Raw genomic sequence first — 17671 nt, forward strand, 5'->3', positions numbered from 1 at the left:
ATTAAAAGGAGAATGTGTGTGAATTATTACCCCTTGGTTTCTCAAGTCCTGTAGAACCACTTTCATACCTTCTCTGGCACCAGAAGGTAGAGGGTATTGTTTTACATTAGTTGTTTTATTATAGAGTAGGGAGGGTGTGGTTTGAAGCAGCCTAATGTTAAGTGGCAATGAGCCAAAAGACCACAGAAATCCCTCAGAGTCTTCCCACTGCCTCCCAGCAAGGACATCCATTCCTAATCAATTATTTGGAATGTTCCCAATTACCATTTTGATGACTAGTTGATGCTCATCTCCAGGGAGTGTCGGTTTGACTAAAGCAACATTCATAGATTCTGGAGTTCCCAGAGCATTAAGAACACAGCATTGTCTCTTAGTTGGAACAATTCCACACCTCTGGGCATACTTTTTTGTTAGTGCAGAGATTTGAGCCCCAGTATCAATCAAAAAGGTCACTAGTAGCCTTTGGAGGCCCGTGATAGCTGGGATTAATATATCTCCTAATTTATTTTTAGTGAGCATTCTTAAATAAACCCAAGCTCTGCCCCTTTGCCCACCTGTAAGCGGCGGAGAGATTAGTTTCCCAAAAACCCTGTTGGTTTTGGTTCACTGCCTGTGTTCTGTGGGAGAGGCTGGGGGAGGGTTAGTTTTGGTTCCTGAGAAAGGAGGGGTGCACTGGGTTGAGCTGATGGATTTGGTTTTCGCTGGTACCAATTGTCCTAGGGTGATGTTATGATGCTTGTATCCCCATTCAGGTGTTCTGTTAATGTTGGATATTATGTTCTGTACCTTTGAGACTGGCTCTGAAGAGGGAATGTTTTGTTTTGGTTTTCTTATCAGCCTGGCGGGACACAGAGACTGCAGCTTTTGCTTTTTCTGCTTTTGCTTTTCGCTTTGCTCTCTCTCGCCCTTGCTTGCTTCGCTTCTGCTTGCTTTTGCTCATTAGCTAGTTTAGCTAAACTGTCCAAATTTCTTCCTGGACTGTTTCTCCTTTCCTTTTTCTGACCATTTCGAACCTGCTCTGGACTGGGACCTTGGAAACATTTAGAGTGTGCACCTTGTGGCCTGCAGCAGCTGCCCCAGCGCCGGAGGAACTGAGAACAGAGTGACCACCCCCCAAGAAAGACTTTCTGAATTTGTCATTTTTTTCCAGAGCGGTGTCATCCAGTATTGTTCATTTTGTGTGCTGGGGGGTGCTGTGCCTATTAAATAAACAGGTTTTTTCCACTTCTCTCTGAGGAATCCTTCCCAAACCAGTTGGGGGAGGGGCCGTGTGGGTTTGCTTACTGGAGTGCCCTAATTTGGAAATTCTCCTCCAAATTTGCCCTAAACCAGGACACCAATTATTTATTATTTTCTGCAATTTATCAAGGGGCAAACCATCCATCACCTCTTTGGGGACCCACTTTTGAATTCCCAACAACCACCAACGTTGGCAGTTAGAGATCTGTTTTCCTTTCTCTGTATTTTCACTGTGAGGAGCCCAAATAAACCAAACACCTTTGGTTTTTTCTGATTTCTCCTCTGGGGTTTTTATAGGTCCATATTGTCTACAATAATTAATCAGATCTACTGCAACTTCAGCTCATGTCCAAACTTTATGGCTACTGGCAGGTGAATCAGATAGAGAAGCTGAGGGCTCTGAGGGGGAAGAGTATGGAGTGAAGCCAGGATCTCCAGATCCACTTTGGTCAGTGGAGTTCCTGAGGAATCTATCTAGTCTTTCTACAGGACTCAAAGCCATTATGGTTTTCTGTAGAGTCATTGCTGTAGGTCTAAGCGTTTCTGGAAGCCCACGAGTTCAATTGGTCATTAGTTCTGGCTTCACCGGTACTTGCATTGGGGATTCAAAACCAGGAAGTAATTTCTTTTCATGAATCATTTGCAGGCAGGCAGCTTTGTGGACACTTTCTAAGAGCTGGTCGCTGGTGCCAACAATTGCCAGGGGGTCACCCCTTTCCAAGGGATTCATTCTCCCAGCCCAAAATGCCATGCACTGTGTCAGGGACCATGCATCACGCTTACCTCCTTATCTCCTGTTGTTAAGAAGACTCCATGTCCTCAGTACCCCCTGGCCTCCTGTTCAGTTAATTTAATTTGATCTCCACCACTGAGGGACACTCAGAAGACTCTGTCTCTGATTCTTGTGGGAGGTGCCTGAATTCTTTTTTCAGCTTAGCTAATTCGGTAGCACTGAATGGTATTTTTTTAGTTGCGATATGTGGGTCAAGATCCTCATCATTAATATAGTTCTATTCTGTTTGAACCAAGGGTCTCAAGCGAAGACAGCAGTATTCTCCCCAATTTTTTACTGCCTCAACTTCCTTATGGGGATAGATTTGTTTAATGTGAGGAGTTTCCTTTTCCTCTGCCTCTAGAGGAATCAGTATGATGTGAATTCTTAACATGTTCATCTCTAAGGGCAGCTCGCAACCTATAGATCTCATTTCTCTCTTCCTTTAATTCTTTCTGCAAAATTTCAACTAGGTTTTGAAGGGAATCTATTCTCGCTATTTCCTCATTTCTTTGCTTAAAAAGGGTTTCTATGGCTGCTGTGAGACAAGCTGCCAAAACTGAGCAGAGGATGGTTTTATTATTGCCCAGTTTAACTTCTGTTTCATGTTGTAAAGAACAAATTCTATCTATGACATTTTCTAAATTAAACCAGCTGTTCTCTGCCCAAACCTCCCCCCTTGGAGAAGGCTTGGCATTCTATTTAGCAAGCAGAGCAGAAAATTTAGCTTTAACTTTTGTGCTAGAGTTTTCAGTCATTTTGTGAAGGGACCAAAACCATGACAGGGAGGTGCAAACTTAAGTTAGACAATCTCACAGCCTTTGCTGTGCTCCCCTTTGCTTCCCTGGCTGGGTGAAGAGACCAAATCTCCCTGGGAGGCCCTGCTTAGTTCCTTCAAGTTGTCCCTTCCTTCCCAGACAGTCCAAATTCACACATAGACAAAAACAGTTTCCCCTTTTGCACTAAGAGATCTTTTGGGAAATTCTAAAGACAGAACCCTCAATAGAGTATGGGGGTCTATTTCACCTGGGCGTGTGCAGTTTGCAGGAAATTTGAAGAGCTTTCCTTGCTTTCCAGCTTCGTTCAACCCTTTCGCGATGAGGGGCTAGGTGTGGCTGAAGCAAATAGTCCTTCCCCTGTTACAGACTACAAACAGCCTTGCAGACCCTTCTGTCGATCAGAATCCTGTCCATGATGCCAATTTAATGTCACGATCCGCTCATACCAATGGAGGTGGTGATGGTTGGTTAACTGATCTCGGAGTGCAACAGACAACACGGAAAGGGGATTGCAGTATCAATCCAAACAAATGCACCTTTATAGAATGACCACAGCAAATGCATGAAAGGAATTAGGGAGAGGAAAAGAATAGAAAAGAGAGGGAGAAAGAGAGAGGGAGTTGTCCTTCGTTGACTATATGATGCTTTTATCCCAAATCGTCTTGTTCTGTTTCTGCTGAATAATAAGTTTGGCACCTTTAAGACTTGTTGCAGAGAGTGAAGGGGGAAGAGAAGAAGCGGCAGTTTGTTTTCAGACACTGCACTCACTCCTCCACATTCCTGCTCCTGGACTGTGTTGTCTGTGGATGAACAGACAGCGGGACAGAGCTCTCCTCTGCTTTTAGTCAGTTTTAGCTTGCTGAGGCAAGGAAGTTCCCTGGACTGTGGTTTTTTTTTCTTTTTTCCCTTTTCTTTGGACCTCTTGAACCCTGCCCTGGATTGAACACCCAGAAGAGCACTGGCAGCTATCACCTGTGGCCCACCAGGCCGGGCCCGGCCCGCAACATTTCCAGCACCGGAGGGACTGATAAGAGCCTGAGTGAGCTGAACTGCAACCCGGGGAGGGGACTTTCTCAGTTTGTCATCTCTTTTGGAGCAGCAAGGGGTTTTATTGTTTAATATTGTTTAGGTTTTATTGTTTAATATTGTTTCGGTTTTATTGTTTAATAAACAGGTTTTTTCCACTTTTTTCCAAGGAGGTATTTTTTCCCGGACCCATTGGGGGGAGGGGCCAAATGAATCTGCTTTCCTAGAGGAGACCCTTTGGGGGTTCTCTCCAAAATTTTCTCTGAACCTGGACAAATACCTTATAAATGTTTTTTCAGCCTATTTTCTTTTGCCACACAATGCTACTAATACTTCTAACTCCAATCACCAATTATTTAACCCCATGTGATTTTGCTACAATGCATCTTTCACAGTTCTAATTCTCCAAAATATCTGGTCTTTTTGCAAGGCCATTGTTTGAAACTTGTTTCTAGTTCAATCTCTCTCTCAACAAAGTCATCTCTATTCCATGGCCTTCCTAAGGCACCACACCTTATCTCTGAGTTTGCATACAGATGTACAAGACTGTGTGAACTTTCTGTAAGGTTTTGAGAATCCTTTACAAATCCATTTCTCACAGGAAAATAAGATGACATGTCCAATCCCCTTGGAGAAACCTCTAGAATGTATGCCCAGGGAGGGAAGGATAACCGAGACTAGGGGGGCCCTGCGTCTCCCTAGGTAGAGGCCATGGAAAACTGCATCTTTTGGACACTGTGGATTCGTTGGCCTGGCACATCAGAACCACAAAAATACAAGGCCTTGGTCAACACTGGTGCGCAGTGCTAATCCCATCAAGACATGTGGGGGAAGAACCTGTTTCTGTTGGTGGGGTGACAGCGGGATCACAGCAATTGACCCTATTGGAAGCTGGGGTGAGTCTGACTAGAAATGAGTGGAAGAAACATCCCATTGTGACTGGCCCAGAGGCCCCATGCATTCTAGGCATAGACTTTCTCCGAAGTGGATATTTCAAAGACCCAGAGGAAATCAGGAGGGCATTTGGGATAGCTGCTGTCGAGACAGAGGGCGTTAAGCAATTGAACACCCCTTGCCTGGACTATCAGAGAACTTATCTGTAGTAGGACTTCTGAAGGGGGAAGAGCAACAAGTGCCAATTGCCACCTTGACAGTGCACCACTGTCAGTACTGAACAAATGGAGATGCTGTGACTCCCATCCATAAGATGATCCCGAAGCTGGAGAGCCAAGGGGTGGTCAGCAAGGGCCACTCACCCTTCAACAGCCCCATCTGGCCTTTGAGCAAATCTGAAGGGGAATGAAGATTGACTGTGGACTATCGTGCCTTGAACGAGGTCACTCCACAATTGAACACTGCTGTGTTGGACATGATGGAGCTCCAGTAGTAGCTGGAGTCCAAGGCAGTGAAGTGGTATAACACTATTGGTATCACAAAGGCATTTTTCTCCGTTCCTCTAGCAGAGTGCAAGGCCTCAGTTTGCTGTAATCTGGATAGCACTGCCTGTCTCCCCTAGGAACGCACGCATACAGCCCACCTGAGTGGATCTGTCTTGGCTGCAGCCATGACCATGCAGCGACCATCTGGTCCCCAGGTGTGCTGCTGTATGTCATAGTCTGTGGGAACCTTTCCTTCAAGAACAACCATGACATCGTGCTGGGGCACCTCTTCTTCTGGCAGCAGGTCTCTCCAGGTTGGTATCTGGCCCCATGAAGGCAGGCTTTGGCAGATGGCGGCGCGCAGCCCGGCATGGCCCTCACACAGCTCCATGCAACGTCGATCTGCCCCCAAGGCCAGCCGCAGGAGGTGGCCCATGCCGACGGGGTCAGAGTGGCATGCGCGGCCGAAGGAGGTGGCCGTGTCCTGCCGTGCCACTCTCCTGCACAGGGCAGAGTCGGTCGGGAGGCCGGTGCAGCCCCGAGCACACACAGCATGGCCCGGGCCCCATGGGCACTGGGGGCAGCTTGGCAGGAGCTTTCTGCCAGTGACCAGCACTGTCTGCCCTCTCTCCCCAGAGTGCCAGCATCTGATCCACTGGCATTTGGCCAAGCACCCCGCAGACAGGCCAGAGCTGGAGGAGATCTTGTGCCAGCCTTGGGTGCAGGGCAGGCATTTTTGATGCCTTGCCGGAGCCTCTGCAGCCTCCACTTACCAAATGGACTGAGGACCCAAGAAATAAAAAAACAAACTCATTACGGCATGTCAAGTCTCATCCTTGTCAGCAACTTCAGCTAAAGAAACCTCTTGGGAAAAGGGGAAATCAGAGTGCTCCCTTCTGCCTTTGTCAAGCTTTCCATGCCTTTCCTCCAGGATGGTACTTTTGTGTCTTCAAGCACAGACTGTCGTGCGCGTAGAAGGGGCTTTACTGAGCCAAGAAATGCAACAGTGATACAACAGCTGCCCTTTCAAAGTGAGGGGGGTTCTTGGTGTGTCTGCTGCAGTGACACACAGGTCCGTGTCTGCATTCCAAGGGTCAGCGGGTGTCAGGGACAGAGATGACTCCTCTCCAAAGCTCTGAGAAAAACTAGAAGCAGCAGAACGTCATTTGAGGTTGAGCCCCGATGAACTCTTCCTCTTTCTTTCCCTCCCATCAGCAGCAGGCAAATGCGCACCAGGCCTCGTGGCTCACACCAGAGCCTTCTTCCTCCCCAGGAAGCCTCCTCCCAGTAAGGGACGAGCCCCCTCACAGCCCAGGACTCTCCAGCTCAGCCCCCCTAGAGCCAGGCTGCCATCAGACCCCCACATGCCCTGGGCCATGTGGATATTGGCGGCCCTCTTGGCCACAGCCACTACAAATTAATGGAGGCTCAAACCTCTGACAAGAGGAAAGGGCACCAGCAAAGCCTCAGCTCGGAGCATGAAGAGAGCAGACTTCAGGCTGCTCAGGGAACTGCTAAGCAAGGTCTCCGGGGAAAATATTTTTGAAGGTACTGGGGTCCATCAGTGCTAGTCACTTTGGAAACATCACCTCCTAAGGGCACAGGAGCAGGTGATGCCCAAATGTCGGAAGACAAGCAGGTGAGGCACAAGGCTGGCTTGTCTGGACAGGCATCTTCTCTGGGAAAGAAGATGGAAAAGGAAGCTGTGTGCTCTGCGGAATCCAGGTCAGGAGAAGAATACACAGGTGCTTCTAGCCAAGACCCAAGCTGCCACCACTGCCAACTCAGGCTGCTTTCACAGTGCCAAACGCCTCCTGCAAAGTGACATCAAGAACCTGGGCTGGCGAGTTTTGTTTCCCAGGGAAAAGGCCGGAATTGGTGTTCAGGGGCCTGTGGCCCTGAGTGGCCGGCTACCTGCTGAGACTGGCGTCTCTGTTGCTTTTGTTCAATGCATTTGTGTGTTAAGGTAAAGGGCACAGTAAATGCCAGCTTTGTATAATTTACAGCACTGATCTTGTGCTGCCTGAAAGCAAACAGACTCTTTATGTGCATGAACAGTGACAGCCATATCCTGGTCTTCATCATGAGCAGTTGGGTGTTCCATTTTACCTAGAACTGGAACAGCTGGTATGAACAGAAGCTTAAAATCCAGGAAAAGAAGCAAAGGACTAAAGAATGATGTGTCTCACTAGGATTTAGTCTAATGTGAGCCTAGAAGGAAAGGAACCAGATTAAACCTGCAAGGAAAGGAACCAGAGGAGCCCTGCATAATTGTCTCTACAGAGCTGAGAGGGCAAAAAAAAAGTTTAGGACGGATATTAAGAAACTACAAAAAGTAGGCAAAACTACTCACACTGTAAGAGTCAATTTCAATTTCACACTTATCAGCAAGAGAGTGCTGGCCTCCAAAATGTTCCTCTGTTTCATTGTTAACCAAAGTGCTCCTGAGTGTGTCACAGGTACACGTGGCAGAGGAATTAGGGAGCAAATAGTGGGACTGAGAGAGATTCTTACTGGTGAAGGACAGCTGGAAAGCAATGTGCACGAGTAAGGTGACTTGCTTGTTGAAAATAGAAAAGGGTCCAGAAGAATTCACATAATTTAAAAATTATGTAAAAACTTACCTCCTGCTCAAACACAATGGACATGATGAGAAATCTCTGAGACACATAAATCACATAAATCCTCTACTTTCTGGCATAATTCTTGCTTCATGTGAAGGAGAATGTTGAGTAGAAATATGCACAATTTGCACAGGGAACAGTGGGCTTTGTCCTTGCAGTAAAACATTGAGCCTCACTGCTAAATCCCTTTGCCTTTGTTTTCCAGTTTGTAATGCTGGATGATCGCCCATTTGGAATGAAGTTATTTAACCATAAAGGTACTATTTGACAAAAGCTTTAGATTTTTTTAGAATTTTTACATTTTTTTATGAAGTATTGTGTGGCCTTAGTGCTGATTTTCCTAGAATTAAAATCCCTTCCTCAAGCCATCTGGGGGACATCAGTGATCTGAAACTACTATATGGCACACTTGTATGCATTCCAGCAAGTTTTTTTCCTTGCGCTTTTGAAAACATCGACAATTTTGACTTTAAGAGAAATGTTTAGCTATAATTCATTAATTTTGAGAGTTGTGATAAAAGCTGTTTCATCTCAATGTGAGAGCACCATCTAGAGGCAAATAACATAAATTGTAGCATAAACCCATACCAATCCCTTAGGTAATTATGTTTTCCTTCAGAATTCTAGTGGCTTTCAGAATTATGTTCAATATACTTTTGTCCGATTCAGCTGTCTGTCTCTGCCCGGACACGGGTAGGGTGGTTCTTGGGTGGCACGCGTTTCAAAGGACGAGTCTGGACTCTTCAGCTTTTCGATCTTCAGATTGTTTATTGTTTCTTATCTACAAAATTTTCTGTCTGCCCAGCAGAGGTCTGACCTGCAAGGCAGCCAAGGGCACTCTGACCACCCACGGGGCAGTCATGTCTTTTTATACTAAAATCTACGTACATGATATTTACCTTTATTTTCCAATACTTTTCACCCATGTTAGCAAGTGCACCTTCACCATGAACCAATCCCCAAGTGCCAACATCACCACAGAAGATGGAGGACAAGAAGAAGAAAGAAGAAGGACGAGACATGCCCTGATCCCTCCATCTTGTCTCCATAACCTCCCTGTACCAGAAACCTTGAAGTTTATATTTCACCCTATAAATGTGTCCTTTTTACACCCTTCACTCTAAAGTGATTCTCATGTCCTCAAACTGCTGTCACTTCTGTGGATGGATCAAAATCAAGCCACCAAACACTCCTGGCAACATTCCAGGATTTCCGAGACCCCCAAGGGTTCTCTCGGTAACTCTGGACATCCGGAGTGATGTGCTGAGTTCCCACATACTTTTAATAAATATTCCCAAATTGACACTCTCAAGCAATTACAATGCTGTTTGAGGTTTGCAATTAGCCAATTACCTACACATATTCAGCCAGAGAAAGGGTCATTTCAGATTGGTAGGTTCATCCACACCAGCTAGAAATGATTGGCTCAAGTCATACTGGCATCAATAAGAACATCTGAAGAGATCTTTTTTTTAGCTGCCAGGGCATGGTGAAGCTCGTGCCACAAAGCCTTCACCACGCTTCTTTTATAAAGTGGCTGGATTATTTAGTTAAGCTTTATTGCTTTTTCAGCTTCACCTAGCTGTGCAGAGATGCCTTAGATATACATTTTATGGCATTACAGTCTGCTTTATAAATTCAATCACTGACACTGATGCAGCAATTCTCAGTGGTTTTGAAGATTCCTCTAAATCAGGGGGATGAATTATTGAGTCTCTTGTTTCCATCCTCTGGGATGTCAGTATCTCCTTTTCTGCCATCACAAAGTAATGTGGTAATCCTAAGATAGGAAAGGTCTTAATATCACTATTAAAATACTTCTTACACTTTGTACTTCTAGTGCTTCCTAAGTGTTTGCTTAGGAGGATAAGATCTAAGTGGTCATGGATTTCTTTTTCTTTTAGGTTTTGTGCCTGGAAATCCTGTGACCTGCACACAGCACCTGCAGAGGATTAAAGATGTAGCTCAGTATGTGGCTAAACTGGCTTTAACTTCCTGTGCTAGGAACGAACGTCACCTGACAAAATGTCACAACATGCACTTGTCCCCACTCCTTATAATTCCAGCAGAGAACAAAATTACCTTTGAATGTTGCAGGAGATTTCAGCCTTTTCTGGGATGGCAGTTGAAATTTACTTGAAGGATAATTCCAGGTTTGAAGGATAATTTCAGGTCTAAGGATACCAGAAGATCACTGAAAGCAAGGATCTCCAATGCAAGACAGATTGGAAGGGACTATTTCAAGAGCGTGTAGTGACAGAACAAGGGGGGTTGGCTTCGAACTGAAAGAAAGTAGGTTTTGATTAGATATTACAAAGAAATTCCTTACTTGGAGGTTGATGAGGCACTGGCACAGGCTACCCAGAGAAGTTGGTGCTGCCTCATCCCTGGAAATGTTGAAGGCCAGGCTGGATGGGGCTCTGAGCAGCCTGGTGTAGTGGAAGGTGTCCCTGGCCATGGCAGACAGGATGGAACTGGATGATCTTTAAGGTCCATTCCAATCCAAGACACTCTGTGATTTTCTAAGGATCAGATCATATCCCTGAGGATATATGTGGCTCTCCACAGGGAAACCAACAAAAAAGTTTGTCATGGTTTAACCCCAGCTGGCAGCTCAGCCCCACACAGCTCCTTGCTCACTTCCACACAAGTGGAATTGGGCAGGAGGTGGGGGGGAAATCAGAAGGGTAAAAGCTACAAAAATTATGGGCTGAGATAAGGACAGTTTAATGAGGAAAGTAACAGCCATGCACACAAGCAAAGCGAAACGGGGAATTAATTCCCTGCTTCCCATGAACAGGCAGGAGTTCAGCCTTCCCCAGGAGTTCAAGACTCTGTCATGAGTAAAGGTGACTTGGGAAGGACAAACACCATTACTGCAAATGTCCTCCTTTTCCTTACTCTTCCCCCCACTTTGTACACAGACCATGATTCCATACAGTCTGGAATGTCCCTTTGGTCAGTGGGGTCACCTGTCCTGACTGTGTTCCCTCCCACCCTTCCAGGCACCCCCAGCTCCCTCACCAGTGGAGTTAACAAAAAGCAGAGAAGGCCTTGGCTCTGTGCAGCCCTGCTCAGACACATCAAAAATATCTCTGTGTGATCAACCCTGTGTTCAGCACAAATCCAAACACAGCCCCACACCAGCCACTGCAAAGAAAATTAAATCTACTGTAGCTGAAAACAGCACGAAGATATGCAATTAAAATTTTATTCTTATTGGGAAACAAAAAAACTGTCAGGGTATTTGTTTTCTGCATGCCTTGGGTTTTAGGGGATGGGTTTTATACTAGACTTAAGGAGGAACTAAGAAGAAAGTGGGAAAATAACATAGATCAGTGGTTCTCAAGTCTTCTACATTGAATCAAATTGTATATCTCAAGTGCTAAGAAAGTGGAGAAAAAACCATTTTCAAAAGCTTGTTAATGGCATGCTTTAAAATTATTAAAAGTTATATTTTCACAAAAACCATGTGACAGTTGTGAATTAGGAACAGTTTGGCAGAGTCTGTTTCCAGACTGAACACATCTTTGGAGATTGCTGATTTCTGAGGTTAAAACTTCACCACTGCATCAGAATACTGATGTAAGTGCTATTGTGTAAGGTACTGTGTGAATCACTACCACTGCATCTTGCTTCTTACATCTGATTTCTCTCAAATACACAATTTTTCATATAGGCCCAGTTTCTGCTGGTTTTTTTCTGTCCAGGAATCTGTCAGTCTTTGCTCTGCAGCTGATTAGAAATATTCATATGCCTGATTAGTGAAGCTCCGTATTTGTGGTAGTGACTCAGCTGGGAGGAGAAATCAACAGGAAGGTGGTAACATCCTAAAGCATTCTTTCTAAATCTGTAGGAGTTCACCTGTCAACCCTTCAACTGAGCAAGAAATCAGCCACATCTCAGTCCAGATCGAGCCTTTGTGCAACCACAGCTCATTGACTCCACCAGGATTCCTGCAGGGTTAACTTGGCCCAGTTTCTCTTTGTTATCATGGTGACTGTGGAAAGGTTCTGTCACACCTGGGCTGCACCAAAGGCAGCAAGAGCAGCAGTCTCAGTGAGGTGACCCCACCTGCAGGGCTGCATCCAGCTCTAGGGTCCCAGCACTGCAGGGACATGGACTTGCTGGAACCAGTCCAGAGAGAGGCCTCCAAGGCTGTCACAGAGATGGAGCACCTCTCCTGTAAGGAAAAGTTGAGACAATTTGGCTTGTTCAGTCTGAAGAAGAGAAGGCTTTGGGGGGATCTCCTTGCAACATGCCAGTGCCTGAAGGGAGCCTGAAAGAAAGATGGGGAAAGATTATTTACAGGACACAGGGAATGGCTTCATATTGAAAAAGGGCAGGTTTTTATTGGGTATTAGGAAGAAATTCCTTCCTGTGAGGGTGGTGAGGCACTGGCACAGGTTGCCCAGAGAAGCTGGTACTGCCCCATCCTTGGAAGTGCTCAGGGACAGGTTGGATGGGACACACAGCAACCTGTGATAGGAGAAAGTGTCACTGTCCTTGGCTGGGTTCTTGTATTAGAGACCTTTAAAAGTCCCTTCCAACCCAATCCATTCTATGATTCTATAATTCTATATTCTGTATTATTTGAGCAAATTGTTCAGATTCTTTTTTTCTTAGGAATAAGGTTTTGGGCTATCTGTTTTCTTCTCACAAATGGGAGAGATTTGTTTCTCAATGACATGAATAAGGAACCCAATATTACTAGTTTCAGTAGCAGAAGCAAACCCATTACTTGTGCACCTACTCGTCCCCCATGCCCAGGAGAGGGCAGCAGTAATAGAAAAATATCTTTCTAATATATTCAAGAATTGAAGAATATCCATGTAAAGCTGATAAGCAATTTCCCCTCAAGATTCTTACCATTCTTCCTCATTTCCCCAGCAAGTAAACCCCTGTCCTTGTTGGTAGTACATGGGATTCTTGTAACTTTTATTGTGGATGTCATCAAAAGAAACAACCATCAAAAAGAAGGTCCCTAGGCCAAACATCAATTAAACCCTAAGTTCCAGAACTTATATCTATAAGAGTTAGAGGAAGTTTCTTAGAAACCCATGGTCTCCCTAAAATGTCACCAGATCCTGAGGGACACAATTTACAGACCTTTTATTAAATTTAAACTTGTGTGGTTTTGAACAATGTGAGTCCATTGATGACATCAATACACTCACATCAGGTATCAGGATTTAATAAAAAACTTCCTTTGCCAAGGCTGAACTTCCTGCTGAGCACCCCTGCCTCTACAGTACTTAAAGAACCATCTTTACTAGGGAATGCCTGCTTGCCTCTCAAAACAAAGCTGGGGAATTTGATCTGTAGGCCAGATTCTCCTTCTGAGATCACTGCCACAGAGAATATTTCCCAGCAAGAACGTTTGGCTTGTGGGAGCAGTGGAACCTCACACAAGAGTCTGTTTAAAACTGTACCAATAAAAAAACCCAACACCCTGGCAGTCTAGTTTCAAGAACCATCCAGGAAAATTTGGTCCATTGAATTTACACTGAAGGAAGCCACTGCCACTGAACTCTTGGAGGTGTTGTCACAGTTGTTTTGGGTCAGAAAACTTAATTATTCAATATTTCAGGCATCGTGTGCTTACACTGAGCAAAGAGAGAAGCATTACAATGGGCTTCTTCTCCTTGTCGCATGTGTGATTTGGTGTGATGAATTCAAACTACACCTTCTCCTGTCGCTGTCGAGGCAGTCACGACATAAAGCAGAGACCACAAGCAGTCTCAGTTGGCAACACTTTATTATTGAATATGGCTGATTTTTATACACTTTCTAATTGTTAATCCTTCTTCTATCTTTACTATTGGCCACAATAAATCAACATAATACTATTGGTGAGAAGTTATGGTGACTTAATTAACTTTCTAAAAATGTTTCATTCAGCTGCAAAGTTCTTCTATCTTTCTTCCCTCAGTCTCCTTGGCTACAGCCTTGGAGAGAGCTCCTTATCAGTTTCTTCTTACTTCTCAGCTTCTTCTCGCTCCTTTAGCTAACAGGCCCGCTGTTAGCCCCTTCCACATTCTCCCGCATAATCTTTTGTACTTTTGCTTTGTTTTTCTAGTTCTGAAACAGATATCTGGAAAAATCAATTAGATGTACAGATGTAATGATAAGATGAGGCAAGAAAAGTGCATGGTAGACAAAAAATTACCTTTGTGATACCTTCACCTCAGCAGATCCGCCCTTGATTGCAAATATTCATGACTAATGGCATCATTTTAATTACAATGGAACACTTGTTGTTGAGATGCTGCAAATACATCAGACCTTCAAAAGCTTTTGTATTCAAATGTTTTGCTTGCTGAAACTCCTTGAGCTGCAATACTTTTCTATGAAACTTGCCGAAGCCAACTTACAGCCTAATATCCTAAATGAGGTAAAACACATTGATGGAAAAGCTGTTTAAATACACAAGTGTTCTCTACATAAATACTTTCACATAATTTTTCTTTCCATGTCTGGATTCCTTTTCTGATGAAAACAGAAAGTGAGGGGACAAAATCCTTGTGGGAAACTCATGCACGGGTTCATGATATCTCTTGACATGTGATACTCTTAGGAATATAGAAATTTCTAAATCAGGTCGTATTCAAGATCCATCTTTTCTGTCTACCACTTATTAGCATGTTCAAACAATTCTGAGAGATTAGTGAGGCAGGAACTTCTTTGTTTATGTTGGTTATTCTTGCAGTGGTTTCCATTTTAATTATTCAGGCAACCAATGTACCTAAGAAAATCTTAGTGTTGTATAATACACCAGATTACCCAAAGAGCCTTCTTCAAAGAGAGGTACAATCTGCTCACTGTTCCCTGGAACAGAGGCTATTTCTATTCAATAGTTTGCTTAGTGTAAACAAAACTGAATGCTGATGATCCTCTACCTACCTTACATAACTTGTTTCTTGTCGTTGTTGAGGCGGTCACGACACAAAGCAGAGACCATAAGCAGTCTCAGATGGCAAGCCTTTATTATTGAACATGGCTGACCTTTTGTACACTTTCCAATTGTTTATGCTTCTTCTACCCTAACTATTGGCCTCAATAAATCAACATAACACTATTGGTGAAAAGTTACAGTGACTTCAACTAACTTTCTAAAAATACTTTGTCCAGCTGCAAAGTTCTCTTCTTATCTTTCTTCAATTCCTCACTTCTCTTGGTCTCCTTGGTTACAGCCTTGGAGAGAGCTCCTTATCAGCTTCTTCTTGCTTCTCAGCTTCTTCTCACTCCTTTAGCTAACAGGCCCACTGTTAGCCCCTTCCACAGTTTCTTTCCCTAGTTACTGTACCACTTGGCTTATAATTAAGTGGCATCTGAAATGCCTAATTCAGTTTCCTTTGGACAGCTAAAACTTTATTATTTTCAATCAACCTCACTCTATATATCTTTAAACATGATATTTCCTTTATTTCCCCCTTGCTTTTTATTTCTCATTGTAAGCTGCTAAGTAACTACCTCAGCCTAGAATCCTTTAAAAAAACCAACAATTGCTTCAGAGACATGGTGAAAACTGTGATCTGAGTTGTTTGCATGTCTTTCACACGGTTCTTCCCTTCACTTCAAGAAGGATGAGCCCAGAAGCTGCAGGTCAAATATTTTCAGCGTTCCTGTACAATCACATCTTGGGCTGGACTAGAGCAAGATATTCAACTTGCCATAGCAATGGCTGGGCATGGACTGGCAGGAAAGATCACTGCTGCTTGAAGTACAGGAGATTCTGATTAAGGAAAAAAGTGTTTCACTCAAAGGTAATTAACCAGGTTGCCCAAAGAGCTTCCTGGATTTTTTTCTTTGCAGATTTTCAAGATCCAACTGAATAAAGCATGCTAGTTCATTTGCTCCTCTGAGTTGATGTCAACCTAACAGCTGCTGCAGCAAGTGCTGAGCATAAACCAGAGGGATGCACTAATTTTAAAGTGGTGGGCAAAGAACCCAATATGCAGAGCGAATGAGGATGTTTAGACAACAGAGTTATGTAATTAATCTGTCTGGGGGATCAACCATCCCCCAAGTTCTGGAAAAGGTAACTGAGTTGGGCTGTTTATAGAGTCTAGTCCCGCAGTTACAGCAGAACAACAGAGCAACATTCAGCTCAAGCTACCTTCTCTGTGCATCAGATTTATACATCACAAATGTCTACAGATCTCTCAGATACAAAGAGATTCAGGGGTCCAGGATGCACTCCCACCTCAGCATCTGTTGGCACATTAGCATGCCCTATTTCCTATCAGCTTCTGACTATGCCTTGGCTTTTCAAGTCATTTGTATTACAGACACGCACAAAGATCCCTTTTAGGTCTCCTGATGTAGGAAAGAGGAGAAGGGACACTAATCTTGAGAAAAGTAATGCAGCAATTGCCTGAATTATTCTGCTCTGTAATTTCACAAGGCTGCTGGGGAAGCTGGCTTAAGATCCTTCCTTCACATGATTCTCTGTTTCTAAGATGCATTTATAGGATCACTGCAAAAGTATGAAGCCCACTGTTACTGCCACAGGATGATAATTGTGCAGAATTAATGAAAAACTACAATCTGTACTCAGAGTCCTCAAACTTGAAGTCATACAAAATTGTACAAATTACAAGAAAAGAAGGAACAGTTTATAGAAAGATTGTATAGGCTTGGTCTGCTTCTTATGGATTCTGTTTTTACGTATAAATATTTCTGTATATATAGTAATTGTTATCTTTTCTTAAATGCTGAGAACCAGCCATTTGTTTAGGTAGTGGGCAGTGAGAAAAGGGCAGAGGAGACAATAGGAGGAAAGTTATCAGGGTAATGGTGAAAAGTCTGTTCCTAAGAGAGGTTTACCCAGAAAAAAATAGAAGAAGGACTGGATTTCATAGGGTTCACCATTTTAATAATGACTAGGAACCATGGAAAATGAAGTAATTGCTTGGGCAGAATTGGTTAATTCTTACCCTCACTAGTCTATCCCACAAGACAGGGAGATCACAGTGAAAAAAAAAGAATAACAGAAAATTAAGACAGAAATACAGGGTTAGGTCCTCAATTACTCATCATTCTAGTTTGTCATTCATGCCCAGTGTAAGCTATGCAAATTTTGATTTTTTACCTAGTCCAAACTGCAGAGATTAAAATGACAATGTGCAGTGCATGCAAATGGTGATCTAGGCCTGTTAGAAAAAGCAGAGAAAATTACGATGAAGAGCCTGAATGTTATATGGAAGGAGCCACAATATATGAATAGATTTCAGTGGAGGTTAAGCAAAGAAAAAACAGTTAAAGATGAAAACTTTAAAACTTCATATAAGGTGCTATACTTCTTGGTGAACTAGATTGTCAGAATTACTGTGATATTTTCATGTTAGTACTGATATTTCAGGAGATGCTAGGATAAAAAATAGTTTTGAGAAAATTTCTAATCAACACAGGAATATTTTTTAAAAATATAATGAAAATAATATGCATGGATTTAAAATGAAGACAATTATTAGTTCAAGAATTTGACTTTGACAAATATTAATATTCAAGACAATAATTTAGTGAAAAGACTGTATTAAATAAAGCAGGGAAAATACAGAAAATGTGTTATCCCTCAAGCAAATAATGTAAATATGTGTAAAAGTACATTAAGTGATTATCACGAAGAAACTTCAGGTCAACATATATATCTTTGGAGTTAATTTTTGATAAGTATTCACCTAGAAGTTTTCATTTAAAGGGGTTTATTTCTGGAACAAGGTCCTTAATATATAAAATAAAGCATTTTATTTGCTGCAATTTATTGCTCAAATAATGAAAAGATTTGCATTAAATACAACATATTTTTCATTCTTACTATCACCTATTAGAGGGTCTGCATCTCCTTGC

This window comes from Agelaius tricolor, unplaced genomic scaffold, assembly GCF_023055355.1.
Source record: "Agelaius tricolor isolate 1412-34295 unplaced genomic scaffold, bAgeTri1.0.p SCAF_52, whole genome shotgun sequence".
Taxonomy (NCBI): domain Eukaryota; kingdom Metazoa; phylum Chordata; class Aves; order Passeriformes; family Icteridae; genus Agelaius; species Agelaius tricolor.